This window comes from Ambystoma mexicanum, chromosome 9 (assembly GCF_040938575.1).
Source record: "Ambystoma mexicanum isolate Mex_15411 chromosome 9, UKY_AmexF1_1, whole genome shotgun sequence".
Lineage (NCBI taxonomy): Eukaryota > Metazoa > Chordata > Amphibia > Caudata > Ambystomatidae > Ambystoma > Ambystoma mexicanum.
In genome coordinates, this window is record NC_090931.1 from 917512931 (window position 1) to 917529808 (window position 16878).

The window sequence follows — 16878 nt, forward strand, 5'->3', positions numbered from 1 at the left end:
GCCTGTCTCGCTTCAACTTCCAAATTCTTCATTCAGACAGCAATAGTTATAGCAATTTCTCGTCATCATTGATGTGTAACACTCAGGCGTTTGTCATGCAATTCTATTGGTTAAGAAGGTAACTTAAGTATAGGTAGTATATCTTTATATGGTAACGGAGTGTGAGGATTGGATAACTTATCGTGTGGGTGTCTAAGCCCATCCCTCTTCATCACTCATGTTAGACGTCACTAAAAGTATGACGTCTCATTGGTTCTAATAGCTAAAGGACCCTTGATTATTTGGTCTATTGTGATTGGGTCAGTTACACCCCTAGGCATAAATCTCCACTTTAATTACCAGCATGCAGAATGATCACCCAGATGCGGTATGCCCCAAGAATCACCTTGCATCCCTTCCATCAATCAGTACTTTAGGGCTATGTGTTAAATATTTGGCAGAGGATGGCCTTAAAACTTTAGCTTCTTATCAGGAGATGTTATGGCAGCCTCTGGTTTTGGATGACATCAGACGTTGGTACCTCTTCGCGTTTGGCTTGTCACGTGTCAGTACACCGTGAATCTGCTTCATTTTCCCTCTATTTGCGTATTTGATTCTTCCTTTAGCCTTGCCACCTGCCTGGGCTTCCTTATCTCGACCTGCACTGGCAGGCTGCTATGCTCTTAAGTTTCGATTCTTCGAAGTTGCTGCTCTCCTCCGTTCCTTGGGTGACCTCGAATTCCCAGGCATGAGCTGCTTCTTGCTAAGTTTCGATTCCGTTCTTTCGTCTGGCTTTGTGCTGGTATATGAATCCTGGCTTGTTTGACCCCTGCCGTTCTGAGCTTGATTCTGCTTTTGTAAAATGGAGTTGCACTTGTATAATGTGCTTCTTTTGAGGTAGATATATAGTTGCCGCTTGCCACTCTATTCTTCTACTAAGCATACCAAGCAGTACTGTTTCCTTAGCTTCTTGCGTTCCAAGCCTATTTACAGGCGTTTAGCCAGTTGCATATTTCCATCCTGCCTTATGGTTACGTTTCTTTATATTTCACCATTGTCTCTTCTTTCAGGTCCTTTACCTCTTTATTCATATCATTTCATCTTTGCTTGTCATCCATTCGCCTTCGATTAAGGCCTTTTGGGTCTCTTCTGGGACAGTATGTAAGTAGTCTTCATTTAGTGTCAGCTGCTGGTACGGTTGTCTCAAGGGGTACCGTGCTGCCCATGGTTGTCTGGTTGCTCTTCTGGTGGGCACTGGGCAGAGCCCCAGTGTGGCTCTCTGTTGGTTTACTTGCTCCTCATATGCCACATATCTCGGCGAGTATGTTCCTGGTATTTCAAAATGGTGGCTGGAGTGCAGGCCATATCTGGGACCTCCTCTACACCAGCTAAAACCAAACTGATGTTTTTCCCCTATTAAAAATATTTCCGACCAGTCCTTAGCTGATAGGGACCTAGCCTGCTCCAAAAAGGCCCCCAAATAGTAAGTCCTTGGGCCTCATTACGACCCAGGCGGTAAGTTACCGCCTGGGCCGTGACTTTACCACCATGGCGTAAACTACGTTTACGCCATGGTGGTTGGTGGACTTACCGCCCCATTCCGACCTTGGCGGGCGCTAAGTCCCCAATCCCCATTTACCCTTCCCCATTCCCATTTTTGCCCCATAGGGCATAATGGGAGTGGGGAAGGCGTTAATTACGCCACCGTAAATTACGGTGGCGTAATTAACTCCATGGTCCCTTAGCGCCATGGATTTTAACACCTGCTAAAAGCAGGTGTTAAATCCGCCATGGCGCTAAGGGACCTCGTACTCAGGCGGTAAGGGTCGGCGCTGTTTACGCTGCCGTAAACCCCTTACCGCCTGGGTCGTAATGAGGCCCCTTGACTCCACCAGACCTTTACACGTCATCACCAGATGGAACAAGGTTTCATTATCCCCAGTATCTTCACAGTATCTACAGCCTGCCTCTTCCTTTCCTATTAGCCTCCTGGCCAGCTGAACTTCTCTTGTTGGCAGAATGTTAAAGCGCAATCCCATAAATATCTCCTGATAGTGAGCCGAAGGGAACTTTTGCAAGTACAAAGGAATTTGATTTAGGGTTTTACTCCCTTGGTCATGCCACAACATCAATTTACTTTCTTTTCTTTGCTCCTGGGTAGAAATCCAATCACGCGCTTGCATTTTATTTTTCACTTTCAGTGGATTTTCAATCAACATTCCTAATGGAATATCACTGAGTCTAAGTATACATTGCCCCTTTCAGATCCCAAACCACCTATCCCCAGATATTAAGTCACTGCATCTCAGGATATCGAACGGATGAATGCTATCCAGAGTCACACATTTCCTGAATAGGGAGATTGTTTTCCATATGACAATTGACTCCATTGACTGGAGCCCAAATTCAAAATGTATCGCAGCTACTGGTAGCGAATTAGGCAGTATTAAGTAGGGGTGTATCGAACTTCGGCTTCGAGTAAATATTAGGACGAATTCCATCTGAAACAAGCTATTCGGCATTCGGCCGAATGTTTAATTCAATCTGTACTCAAAGCCGAAGTTACACCCCTATAGAAAACCCTTCTGCGTATGTCATGGAAGTCATGTCCTGTAAAAATGCTAAGCATGGGATGACTTAGTTATAACATGGCTAAAAAGCAGCACATTCTGTCCTTTTGTAAACGAACCAAAGCCCCTTCACATTGGTTTCCTGGCTCGATGCAAATCAGGTTTTTCCTGCGCTGGTTTTGCCAAAACAACGGCATGACGAAATCGCAAGCGGAAAAGTGCAAAAACAGAAACACTGATGAGGGGGCAGTAGAGACTGTAACCTTGCAAGCAAGGTTGGGTGTGGGGTTAAGAGGGTCATTGGAGCTGTAGGCTCTATTCTGCACGCTTCAGTTTATTCATGGTAGCGCTTGGTCAAATAGCACCTAGATACTCTGTATTAAGCGCAGACTTGGCATAGTAAAGTTTCTTCGGGTGCCTTTGTGTCAGCTACCACTGGGTGTGCGTCTCTTGGCGGCAAAATGCAAGGTTCCATTGGGGTTCCAGCACCCAATCGAAAACTCAAGGGAAGGGGCCCTTTTCCGGGATTGACTTTCATGCTTAAGAGGTAAACAAGCGAGAGAGGACATCTGGGTGACATTTTTCAAACCCACCCGTTGTCACTCCCCGACAGAGGATACTGCGGGTACTGGGGTAGTCCCTCCGCAGTGTGACTCGTGTACACTGGGGTACCCCAGGGAAATGGTGGTGTCCCCGGGCTGTGGGGCCCTTACATTCCATGGCTACCCTGTTACCCCAGAGGCCCTTGGCTGCGCGTACAGTCATTGGAGAAACGCTGCAGTCACCCATTTATTTTACAAGCTTTGCGTTAGCCCACGGGTACGATGCCACCCTCCCAGACACCAGGGGGCTCCTGGTCACGGTTGTTTTGTATTTTCCTAGCGCCTAGCCAAGCGCTTCACGTAGACGAAATGGTTCAACTAAGGTGATATAACAACATAATTGCTGATGGCGTCAAGATGAGATTCAGGCGAGGAACAAAACAAATCGGGCGAGGGGAACCCAACAGATAGAGTTGTAGCAGAGGGCACTTGACTTACCACAAAAATCACATCTTATACCCATGCAGCTAAACACGGGCTCCCAAGAACACATATGGCACTCCAATAAGCAAACGTGAACCTTCCCTGGGATTAAAGGGCTCCTACAGGTAAGGAGGGTGTATATCGCTCTTGCCAAGATAACCTTTGAAAAAGCTGCACTGGTTGTTCGAGGCTGCACTGCTGTAGATGCAGAGTGTGTTTCCACAGGGCTCCGTTCTTTCATCTAACCAGCATTTCTTTCTTCCAATACTTGCTGTTTCAATTAGCAGTGGTATTTTTTGAGGAGGGGATATACATTGCTGTGTCGAGGTTGGATTTTTTTCCTTTGCCTTAAATGTATTTACACTATGCAGGCAAACATTTTGAAAGAAGGTAAAGGCACTGGCTACACAGATCTGCTTGCTATTTTTTCCTAATGTTCCGAAATGAACAGGGGCAAAGTTTGTGTGGCTTTCGGGACTTTGTCCAATTAAAAGAAAACATTTCCCATCATCTGGCCCCACCCCACAGCTGATAACTGTCAGCACCCCCTCCTGAGCCGCCTTCCTCAGTGGCATAGAGGATAAAAGGCCTTTTGTTTTGAGTTAAGTAGACCAGAACCCTGCTGTCCCCATAACTTTACCACCATTAACCTGCCACTCTCTGCCGCCTAACTGCCCCTATTAACAGTAACTCACTGCTCCACCACCGTTCTTGCTGGCTTTTGTGCTAACGTGCCTGTCTCATTGAGGTGTTGCCTCATATGAGGGGGTGTCACATTGTCGCCCACTGCCCATTGAAATGGCTACCCCACAGCACTTGCAACACCAGCCTTTTTCCACCCTGGGGGCATCTCGGTGTCATCTTGAATACGATACTCGGGGCGGCCATTCCGTTAGTTGATATTTTTTTTTCACTAATCTGCATGGGGCCAAGTGTGTGTTTTGTAAAGTAATTGGCAATAGTTTTCTGAATGATTGTCTCAAGCATGTTACAATCAAACAACTGCCATTCTGATTGATGCCTTGGCAGGGGCATTTATACATCACTAGAATTTCACTGCAGTTGCTGCAGGCTTTCTGAAGCATGTAAATATATTGTGTGTGCAGCACTGTGCACCCTACTTTGTCAGGTGCTTTTCATATAACACGGGTTGATTTTGCACGTATTTTTAGCAAACTGTGATACCATGCTATTAGTTTGCACCTGATGCTACCACAGGTTTCCATAAAAAAAACGAATTTAGATTGTGTGTTATATGCATAAGTGTACTGAAGTTTTGTATGCAAGAATGGCGCCTAATTTTAAGTGTACTGAGTGTGGATGGACGTTATGGGCTGCAGCAAAACAAACTCAAGAGAGAATGATAGTGCCACAAAGGACTCGCATCTTTTTACAGCTGGACCGTACATGCTAGGAAGGGTGCATTTAGCTCATGTGCGTGCCATGCTCTGTTTGAACTCCTCAGAACTGTGTACCAACCACCCTCCCTCCAAGGAGGGACTGGCCCTTCCACCATGCTTTGGATCTAAAAATATCTTTCTGCTCAGGACTGACTTCAATTGTGCAAAAAGGGAAAAAGATTCTGTAATTTAGTTCTTGTCAATAGGGTTCCCGCCCAGTAATTCCCCCCAATTTATTTTTTTAAATGGTTCATTGATAAGAAAACATAATTTGAATTAAGATAACATTTCAATACCAACTTGACAGAAATACTTGCAAAAAATAAACTCAATGTCAGCAGAATGTATATTGTCTGTTTTTTTTTTAGCAAACTGTGACACTGCTCTATTAGTTTTTGGCAGATGCGTATTACTTGCCTGTTTTAGCACACACTGGACATATGCACAGTAGTCGCATACCGTGCCAGGTAGCAGCCTTTTACTTACTCCTCCACATTACTGCTGCATAGCTCATTGATGCGTGGCACTCTGAATAATTTTTTTATATATATAGTACATCTATATTGAGTACCTTCCATCAGTTTTATTATGCAGGACCAATTAATGCAATGTTCCTATATTTATATTTCTAAAGGAAAATGTCTACAATATATTGACAAATTTCTTGTATTAAACTACTATTCGGTTCCGGCAGAATACTTAGTACAACTATTCGGTATTCGGACGGATAGTAAATTTACTGTTCGGTACACCACTAATATTAAGACCTTGCACCAAAAGTACCCTCCTAGGAGTCCCCACAATTTCCATGACAAATTCAGCATTGCTTCTGCTCCAAATTTTAAAATCTGAACAACTTTTTGCTTGTAGAAGGCGAGTAGGGGAAGCACTGAAAAAGTCCCAAATGTCCTATGAAGAGCACTTTGCTGAGCCGAAAGCAGCTTGACCTTTGCTCAGAGTTTCAAGAGATGGGCATTGTCATTAACATTGCTATTTATTACTATTCCCAGATATAGAATAGATTCGACAATTTCCTATCTCTTCCCGCCTACAACCCATGAATACAGACCCTTATGCTTTCTCCGAGCAGATGACATTATTAGAACTTGATTTTTTTAACATTTACTCAGAGTCCATTTACCTCCAGATATGACAGGAAAACATTTAGTCAGCTCTGCAGCCCTACTAGTGTTTGATCTATGATGACCAGATCGTCAGCATACAGGACCCAGGGCACGTCTATGCCATTAATCTTAGGTGGAAACGCCCGGATTGCTTCTTGGGAGTCTCTTGAATCAGATATATACAGAGTGAATAGAATCAGGGCTAAAGAGCATCCCTGTTTAAGCCCCCCTGAATGTGAAAAATGTTCCTTGCGAGAGTGCCCTTGGCGGACAACCTCACCTGAATTGAGGTATCGGTGTACAGGACCATGATTGCTTCTACCAAGTCGGCACGACAGTTCCAACTTAAAAATGTGGACAACAGCCTCTCCCTATTCATCCCGTCAAAGGCTTGTTTGAGGTCCTATAAAAGACAAATAGTTGTTCTTTTTCATCTCTATTAATCTCAGCTTCAGGAGGTTGAGCTGGAATAATGTAATGGTGGGCCCACACCCTTCACAAAACCAGTCTGTTGTTGGGGGTCAAAACGGCCTGCACCACCGATAGCCCAGATGTTCAAGTTTCTCAACAGAACTGAAGCAAAGAGTTTGCCCAGGGAATCCAGAAGGGCAATCGGGTGATTGTTTTTGGTATCATCACGATCGCTCTTCTTGAAGATCAGAACTATAATAGCCTCTCTCCAAGAGGCCAGAACTTGTTTCGCCGCCAGAATTGGTCAAAGATCCTAGTTGCAAAATCTGCCCAGAATTCAGAATTTTCTTTTAGTAAATGGTTTGCTAGACCATCTGGCCCTGCTGCCCTAGATGAACCCAGCCTCCTGATCATAGCTATAATCTCCCGATCCACATCAATAGCCCATTTCCTTCCAGTGTCCCTGTATTTGTAATGTGCCCTTTCCTCCCTTGCCTCAAATGGTTTGGTATAGAAATCAACCCATCTCTCTTTCGATACCTGGCTCATCATGAGAACAGGTTGAAGACTTCCCACATTATTCAGCATACGCCATAGATTCCTAGTATTATATTTACACACAGCTCGCAACATCTGTTCTGCATCCTGTTGCAATCTTGTCGATTTGGATACTAGGAGCCAATTTTGGTATTTTTGTGTTTTATTTTTTATTTGCATTTTTGTGCTGGGCAAGTTTACTTTCATTAAGTTCCTAATATTTGATCTTAATTCCCTCTTAGCTTCCCTTGCCTCTTTATCATAGACATGGGCTGCTGGAGGCACCCTGTTTTTCCCTACAATCTTTTAGAATCCAACTGTACTCTGTTCCGTTTGGGTTCTCAGACATGAACTTCTCAAAACGTGCCATCATCTTTGGAACTTCCGACTGTTTGATTCTGAGTCGATTCCGAACAACTATTCTCTCCACCTATTTAGTTGTAGTTACCCACTGATGGAGCCCAGTCATTGTCCAGCTCATTGCTATCAAGTTGTGATTGCTTGACGGCATATTTAAGACCTGAGTCTGAGACAAAGAAGTAATCCAGACAGGCCCGTGAGCCCCCTCTTCTACATGTGGCTGCCCCTGGGATGTCCCCTTTGGTCTGCCCATGCAGCATCACTAGATCACGAGCCCTTGTGTCATTTAGCCATAACAGCTCTCTTTCCACCAGCATTGTTTCACCAATCACCTGACCCTGTGGATCCAGGTAGTGGAGGTTAAGATCTCCACAGACAATTATATGGGGTTTCATTATTGCCACGAGCACTCCATCTATTATTGATATAGCCACTTCAACAAAGCTCAGATTTGAACACACTTTTGGGCACCAGTACAGATGTATAAGGACAATGTACATTTTATTGTGCCCCGGGTTATGTCGTTCTAGTCATAGCACCTCAACATATGGGGATGGATTAGATACTTCAATAACCTCTAGGTCCTTGCCCATTTTAACCAGCGTCAGCAGGCCTGAGTAGGGTTTACCTCACTTTCCCTTGCCAGCTTTATTTTAAAGAAACCGTATATCCTTCACAGATCGGTTTAGTTCTCAGCCAAGTCTCCTGCAGGTATATGAGATCAAAACAGTCGAGGCCCAATTTCTCATTTATAAATAATTCAGCAAAGCATCTAATGTTCCACGACCCCACCAGGAGACCCTCTTTTCCATCCATCATCTGGCTCTAGTGTTTCCACGGATCAGCCAAAGCGTCCACCACCCATTCCCAGCTTTGTCATGTTCGCCCGTCCGGCAGGGGCTTCTGCCCTCTTGCTGTGGGGTTCATCCTAGCTGCGACATTTTCAATCAGGAACGAAAACGGTTGTGGTTTGGATTCTTGGCCCACCTTCTCTGTATCTTTCGGGAAATTCAGCATAGGGATCTTTCTGTGTTGAGAGTTGGCTTCTTTGGAGGCTGGTTTTGCCCATTCAATAAGACTAATCTTGGAGTCCAGTAAATTGCTCAACTCTAAGCCCAGTGGGAGCAGATGTTTACCCAATTCCAACACCATTGATTTAATTAGTGCAGAAGTGAAATGCAAAGTTACCCAGTCTGTGTGTTTCTCATTCACGAATTGAACAATATGAATGTCTTCTGAGGTCATAGTTCTCAATTTAGGGATGTGGTATAACAGAATAATCACATTCCGTTGATTTAGAATTAAGTCTATCATCCAAAGTTGTCAAATGCTCCAGATGTACTTGATTTACTTCCCTCTTATTGTCAAATCTGGTTCTTGTCGATACAAATAATGGTTTATCACACTCTGGGAGTTCCTTAGCGATCCCTACCCGTTTGGCTCTGGGACATTCGCCACAATCTTTAACTGTCATTGCCCCTTTTGATTCGACCAGCGACTTGTTCACCAGCTGGGGAGCCTTGTCGCCTATCCATGCAGACATCCTTCTTTCCTCCAAGTTCTTAAACAGCGGATTAATCAGGCCATTATTTAATAGTTTCCCTGACCTTTGGTCCTCTAATAGTGATCCAAAAGATGATCTCTTTATGATCTTAGAGACCTGTCAGTCTATTTCCACCAAATCCGATTGACTCAGGTTTCACCAGTCATCTGCATCCGCATCACTTGTAACTATGTGACAAGTGTCAGATAAAGATTCAGCTTTGTCCCTTCCCTGCATTTAGTGCATTTTGCTGTCTACTGGTGTTGTTTTTGGGTCTTGCGGTCTCTGTGATGCATTGAGATCCCTGCTGAGATCCTTTTTAGCATGTTTTCAATTTGGGGCTGGGGAAATAGGAGGCAGTGTTTTCAAGTTCCTCATAAAGACTCGACAACCAATAGACTTTCGTTTCTGCCCTTTCACCTTGTATTTAGTTTAGCATGAAAGGGTCAGTTTAGGGTTTTGGACACAGGACTGAGAGCACTTTATTTGTTTAACATCATGACACAAGACATTCCTTAGGTTTGTTGAAGCAGGGAAACCCCTCATAGAGTTGGGGGTCGATAGGATTTTCCCAACCCCTCTTATTATTTTGACAATACATTTTTTTTAAAGTTTATTATCATAAAATCAGATTTCTCCATTAACAATAAAATTGACGATGCCAACAATACAGGATAAAAACCAATACAATCAATCCCCAGTGATAAAAGCCCCTCATTCAATCTACAAACATACTAATCATAACACATCCATTTTCCTAGTCTGGTCTTGGCTAGACCTCATAAAGCCTCCTAGACATACATAATTCTAGCACAACGTGACATGGCACACTTAACATAATCGCACATATTATGGATAAAATCAACATCGTTACAATTCATAATATACCACAGAGCCTCGCCACAGAGCCCCCCCACAATGCTAGATCTTGTTCTTGATAAAATGTGGTTTTAAAGGTTTCTTACGTAAGTCCATAACACACTTGCAAATCAATGGAAAATAAATGTTCCTGAGCGGCCATATTTCAAGAATAAATGTTAGTCAAGTCCCCCTACCCCCATTTGATACGAGCAATGACAATACAAGTCTATAACCAACACTTAACTTGCCACTTCCAGTTTCGCGCCGCTGCTTGGGGACAGAGGGTGCCTCTCAGTGGTGATCTTGAACCCTGTTGATCACAGAGCGCGAACAAAAGATCGAAACACACTAATGGCTGCCGTGTTGGAAAGCACTGGGCTTGCTTGACCTGCTTGATGTCACCGCAGTGATTGGCTGCAACCGAGACTTATTCCACCAATCCTGGAGCCGGCAGGCGATCACTGGCCCCTGTCTGAAAGGCCCCACTCTCAGGCCCTGTCTGCTCCTGTCCGTGCCTGGCCGTGCTCTGGGCCCACTTCCCGGAATCTTTCAGTAAAAAGCTCTGCAATGTTCTATTTACGCTCAAGGGCCCTCTTGACTGTGTCATCGCTAAGCGTGTCTTCACGTGAGTACTGCAACTCAGCCTCTGACTCGGCATCACAGAACTCATTTCATCTGCGTCTCAAGTCATCAACCTTGCAGATGCCCCTTGCTCTGCGGTGACTCTCCATTCTGCCCCTCTGTGACTCATTCCCACTGACTCCAACTACTGCATTGCTGCGATTCCACCTCCTGTGCCATTCCTCAAAGTCTGTTTGCTTGAAAACCATTTTTACCTTTGCCTCCTTTCTCCATTGAAAGTATCTGTTTGCTTAAAATAGTTTTAGCTGCGCCTGTTGCTGCGCTGAAAGTACCTGTTTGCCTGAAAATCGTTTTGATCTGTGCCTTATCCCTGCATTAGAAGTAGCTGTGTGTGTGTAAATCATTTCTGCTGGGTACACAACTGTTACTACCTTTTTACATATAGCGTTTGCTGTTGAGTTCATCCTGCATGAATGTCCTGCATGTTCTACATTGTCCTTAGTGCCCCCCCTCGTAACCTCTGTCCCCCACCCCCTGTTTTCTTTTTGGCCCGTACCCCCCCTCCATGTGCCTCAGTACATCAGCCGGATAAGTGTCCTCCTCACCATTGAAGCTAGCTATGTCACTATCCATCTCTCCTATCTTCTCAAACAGCTTCTCTATTTCCTAGCCCTCTCCTATCACTAAATCTGGCCAGAAGAAATTTAAAAAGGGCATACTGAGCTCCAACCCAGGCCTCCCTGTTCCAGACACCTATGTCACAGCTTCCGCCAGAGAGACTATCACAGACATCCTCTTTGTCGTTACCTCACCCTATCTATGGACCCGGTACATGGTTGCCTTTCTCACTCCTATCGCCTCTTCTCCCATTAATGGTGGCACCCACTGGGAGGTCCTCCTTGACCTCTTCCACATTTCTAGGATCATCATTAATGTCTATGTGAATGGAACAATCATGGTTCAGGGTCCTTAACCAAACCGTTTTCTCTTTGACAAGGTCCTATTTCGCTTCTCAAATCTTACCTTTCCCCCTGGACAGGCTCCCTTGCCTGCTGTGCCTTCCTCATCCTCTGCACAGGCTCCCTTGCCTACTGTGCCTTCCTCCTCCTCTGCACAGGCTCCCTTGCCTACTGTGCCTTCCGCCTCCTCTGCATAGGTGCCCTTACCTTACCCCAATGTCACGGCTCCCTTGTCGCCCTTGCCTCCTCTGCCATCCTCCACTATCCCTCTGGCTCTCTTGCCACCCCAGGGAGGGGGGGGGGGAAATCACTGTCCCCTGCGCCCCCCGCAGAAGACCTTCTAAGATGGCAAGCTGCTCCATATTGCCACGCTTAACTCTGGCTCTGCTGTCAAACACTTGTTTGACATCTGGAACCTCCTTGAACACATGGATCTAGATGTGTTTGTCATCACGGAGACATGGTTCAAGGACAGCTCTGTCATGAGCTTTGATACACTCCTCCCTGAAAGATACACAATCCTCTCCGTGCCCAGGCCCAAGGGGTCAGGAGGGGGAGTGGCGTTGATCTTCCCAGAATGGATACCTGTGTCCATCATCCCCACTCAGGACTACTCCTCCTTTGAGTGCCTAGTCTGCAGGCTCTCACGCTCTCCTAAATCTTCTCTAATTATGGCCACCTTCTATAGGTCACCAGGATAGTCCACTCTCTTTCTCTCGGAATGGACTGACCTGGCCCCCTCTCTACTCTCCTCCTCCTCTCAACTACTCTTGCTGGGTAACCTCAACATCCATCTGGACTGTCCTGACTCCTCAGGACATTTCTGCAACCTGTGCGATTCTCTCTCCATCTCCATCCTACCCCCGGGCTCCACACACATAGCGGGCCACACTTTGGATGCTTTCATCTCTTCCGACATCCCTATTTCTATTCCTCTCACTACCTCTCTCTCTTGGACGGACCACTCTCTTCTCTCTTCACACTTGAAGCTCTCCTCTTGAATCGGCACACCCGGTGTGACCACTCGGATTCAAAGTCACCAGACCCATGGAAAGAGGGACAGTGGCTGCCTTTGCCTCCACCTACTCTCCGCCTCCTATGCCTGCGGCTGACTCCCACCCTGCCACAGCCCTCGCTAACTTCAATCTCTCTATCTTGAACATACTCTTGCCCCTATCATGAGGGTCCGACTGAAGTCTTCCAGAAAGTGCAACTCTTGGTACGACTCTGATCTGACTGCCCTTAAACGCAAGTGTAGGGCAGCTGAGCGGAAATGGAATTAGTCATGCGGACCCTCTGACAAACTGGTCTACCGCCTCCTTCAAAGGCAATATCGACCCTGCATCCACACCAAAAAAAGGCTTTATTCAAGCCCTCATCAAACAACATGGCTGAACTTTTCATAGTCTGTAAGGGACTGGGCAATCCTGCAGCAGCCTCCTCTTCTGTCACACCCACCCATGACCTTTGCTCAGCCCTGGCAGCATACTTCACTGCAAAAACCCAAGACATCCTTTCTTCTTTCACTTCCACATTACATCATACACCAACACCTGCGGAGACTCCCTTGGCCCCTCCACCACTTCTCTCTTCTCTCACTCTCATCAAACCTGTTGAGGTCATCAGACAAATCCGTTCTATGTAGGCCTCATCCAAACAGATGGACCCCTACTGAAACTATTAAGGACAACATTGACTCGCTCGCTCCAGCCTTGGCTGATCTCTGCAATCTCTTTTGCCACTGGAGTTTTCCCAACTTCTCTTAAGCACTCCCTTGTGCACCCTCTGTTTAAGAAACCCTCTGACGACCCCTCCATTCTGGCAAACTACCGCCCCATCTATATCACCCCTTTCCTGGGAAAACTCCTGGCGAAGCTAGCTATCTCTCGGCTCACCCTCCACACTGAATCTGCTGGTTGCCTCCACGACGTTCAGTCTGGCTTTAGAGCATCCAGAGGCATGGAAACTGATCTTCTGAGCACCCGTGAAGACCTGCCCTCAAATCTTGACACTAACACTCCCTGTGTCATCGTTCTTCTTGACCTCTCCTATGCCTTTGACACTGTAAACCACAGCATCCTGATTGCATGTCTCTGTGACACCCTGGGGATCTCAGGTCAGGCTCTGGCATGCTTAACCTCCTTCCTTTCCTACCACCCATCCCAGCTGGAACTTGGGCCCTTTCTCTCTACTATCACTCTTTCAACCTGTGGTGTTCCCCAGGGTTCTAACCTATCTCCCTGACTCTTCAATATCTACTGGCTGCCCTGGCATGTGTGATTGCCACTTTCATCTCTAACTTCCAGTGCCATACGGATGACGCACAACTCTCCTTCAGGCTACCCTCAGCCATCTCCTCTACCTTGCTCATAGCTGACTGTCAGTCTGCAATTCAGTCATGGTGTGCTCAACGCCAGTAAGACTGAGATCGTTCGCATTGGGACTCCTGCTCCTGCTTTCCCACTCTCTCTCTGGCTGGCCTCCATTGGCCCTGCGCCCGCACCCACCTGCGAGGCAAACAACCTTTGGGTCATCTTCGATTCCACTCTCTCCTTCTCCACTCACATTTCGGACATTTCTAAAATGAGTCCAACTAACAGCTGCACCTCCTCAGAGGTACTCTTCCTTTTCTCACCTAATCCCAGCGGCTCACTGGGCCTCATTACAAGTTTGCTGATCCGGTAACAACGGTGCCGGTAAGTCTACCAACACTGTTTTTACTGGACCGGCACACTACGGGTATGCGGGCGGGTGCCATCCCACCTGCCAGGGTCAGACTGCAAAGTTGCTCCTTGCTTTGTCGCCAGTGAAGAAGCCCCACACTACTGACTTAGAGTAAGATGGGGGACTGCATTCAGTTTGGGGTCTGGTTGATGCTGGAGTACAAGCTTGCAGTTGTGGCCAGTGCATGTTGCTGACAGATACCATAAACCCCGGTGCCATTAGGGGTTTCTTTTTGCTCTCTGCTGGTGGCAGCGTGCAGCAAAGGGTATCTGATATAGATTTAAGGGCGTCCTTGTGTTCCTAAATCCCAGAAAAGTCCTCCACCAGTTCTGAGACCTCCTCCTAAGTCCCATTGCTCTGCTGTTATTTTAGCAGACTCCTTTAGCTGACATATGCTTCCTGTGGGTACGCAATTTGTTTTCCCTAGAAAACAAAACTCGCCAGGACTAGTGGCGCAGCCCGTGATGGCTCAAAGGCGCCAGCTGCAGCACCACCTAGGTTGGTGATAAAGGCAAAAGGCTTTAGTACTGTGCCAAACCACCACTTTATCACCTATCGTTCTCAGAGATTTTAGGGTATATTGTGTTCCTGCCAAGGGATCGCCAGATTGTAGTCTGCTGAAGGAACATGAAAATAAGGAATTATCAATGGATGGGGCATAGAAAGGAGGATAGGAAGACTGGACAGAAGCTTGAACTGAGCGAACGAGTGAGTGGAGAGATGAAAATAATGAGAGTGTAAATGTATCGTAAGCAAGTGTGAAGGGCATACAGTGCATTGTGGTGTCCATAATAAACACCATACCTATGATTAGCACTTGAGAAGCTTAGCCATACTGTGCAACAATAAGGTGCTGATGACACCGCGAGTGCAACGGGTATGTCATGCTTACAGACCCATACTACACCTCACTGATGTGGGGCAATGAGACGGAAACAGTCTGGGGTTGCGTGTGGCTTTCTGCAGATGGGATGTGGCCTAGCAGTTCAGCCTGGACTGTCCCTTTTGGGGTGGGGCCAAGCTTGATTTGCATGTGGTTTTTCCCCTTCTTTAATGTCATGGCAGACTGCAAAAGAAATGGCCCGGAGGGTTGCCCAGAGCAATGCCAGAGTTGTATTCATTCAAAACCTTCCAACCATCACCTTTTTGTTGTGCCGAAACAATAATTCAACCTGTGCCAGTCTTATACGGACCATCCAGCTTTGGCGATGTTGGGAGCCCACAGCAAAAAATTGCAAAATTTGGCATTTTTAAAAGTGCTGCTTAATTTCTGAAATGTGGCTAAAAAAGACACTGAGTATAATATTTGGCCCATCTGTCACTCATTATAATTTCGTCTGATCGATGAGTACATGAGGATTTTGGCAATCCAGCTGCCAGGCCGCAGCACCAGTGGGCCCAAACCTCAGACATCACCGATATTAATGAACTCCATTAGCGAGAGACTGTTTTCAGAAGAGGCATAGTAAGGAGATGAGGAATGGAATTCTGTACATTCGGTAGAATTAAGCATAAATCCTGCAAAAAGGGGAGGTAATCCATAGACGAGTCTACAGACGCCACAAGTGACAGGTGGGCAGACAAACACAATGCATGTACAAACATGAGATACACCAGTGCAAGCTAGTCCCATTTCTTACACATATTTTCATTTATTTTTCCTGGTAATACCTGTGTGAGAACCCAGAAGTTCAATATGTCCCCTTATACTGCCTAACAAAAAGATAGAAACAACAACAAACCTACATTTTGCCAGACAGAGCCATGCCATAGTCATACGAATATCCTAGAAATAAAACCAATAATAAAAAGTCCTGTTACTGTAAACCCACATCACTGGCCCTAAAGCTGCCCACAAAACAGACAGGAACAAGATACCTCCCTAGGCTGGAGATGGGGAGCAGCAGTAGGGTCTGCCGTGTGAGGGGCAGCAGCAGAGTAGTAGTAGCAGTGGACATCAGTCTCTCAGGCAGCCAACTCTGACGGAGCACAAGACCAAGTACAACTACACAAATGTAAAGACCCCCAGGTGAGTCAATACCTTTGTTCCCCTCATGGCTGGGTCAAGGTTAGACGAAAATTCTCAAAAGGATTGGCCGTTCTCCAATGGTTTTTAATGGTTCTTAATGGCTTCATGGACGTTCCATGAAGAAGCTTTTAGGCATGCCAAAACTGGCACGAAATTGGCAACTCTCAGACTTTGCTTCATTGCAGTCCGCCCGAATTCAACAAATTAGTCAGCTGGTCTTTGAAAAAGTTGCATAGAAAAGTTAGACGCTGTATTAGTCCAGTTTTAAAATCACAACAGTTTCAAATGTGTATACCTTTTATTGGACTCACTGAAAAACCTGTGCAGAGATGGAACAAAGCATTAGCTCACAAAGACGCACAAACCTCTTCATCAGATGCTGCCAGGAAGCCCAAGCTGCTCCATTGAAATCTCAAACACCCGAACGCTACCCTGAGGCTGCAAAACACTTTTTAGGCTCTGTGATTAAAATACAAAATGACCACATTTTCCAATTATGTGTTTTCAAGCCTCTCACTCCAATACGCCTTTTAAAATAACATCAGTAATTTTAAGAAACTAGCAGGGCCCACACCTTGAGACTGCTTGCACCTAACCTAATGCTTACATGTGAAAAGAATCTGTTTTTTCCTCCTTTTTTTCTGTTAAATGCAACTCTCAGAATGGGTGCTGTTTTCAGACCCGTGTGTTGCCTACTGCCAGGAGTGTTTAAGGGCTTTTAGATAAAAAAAAGCAATTCCCGGCACCCTTGCTTTGCTCTGGCTTCTAACTATC